Below are 359 nucleotides of genomic sequence, written 5' to 3'. Positions count from 1 at the left end.
ATGACATAAAACAAAAGCGCTTACTGGGAGGCAACCCAGCACACAAAAAGAAAAATCAGATTTACTTTCTTTTTCGTTATCTTTTATTTTTTTGTATTTTAATTTATTTTCTGTCATTCTCTTATGTTCCTTTGCTTTTATTTCAACATTAAGGACAATGTTGTGTTTTAAGTATGGGGATATTGGGAGAATTTTGGTTTTTTTATTTTAGTTTTCTTTATTGTCCTTTAAAAAAATATTTGTGTTTGATCTTTTTAACGCCCATTGATTTTTAAGAATATAAGTATTATGTATGAGAATTAATTCAGATAGATGAAGATATAAATCAAATAAAGGAGTATGCATGCAAATTTTACGGT

The sequence above is a fragment of the Populus euphratica genome, unplaced genomic scaffold, assembly GCF_000495115.2.
Source record: "Populus euphratica unplaced genomic scaffold, PopEup_1.0 scaffold269.1, whole genome shotgun sequence".
NCBI lineage: Eukaryota > Viridiplantae > Streptophyta > Magnoliopsida > Malpighiales > Salicaceae > Populus > Populus euphratica.
Note: the sequence above shows the minus strand (reverse complement) of the source record.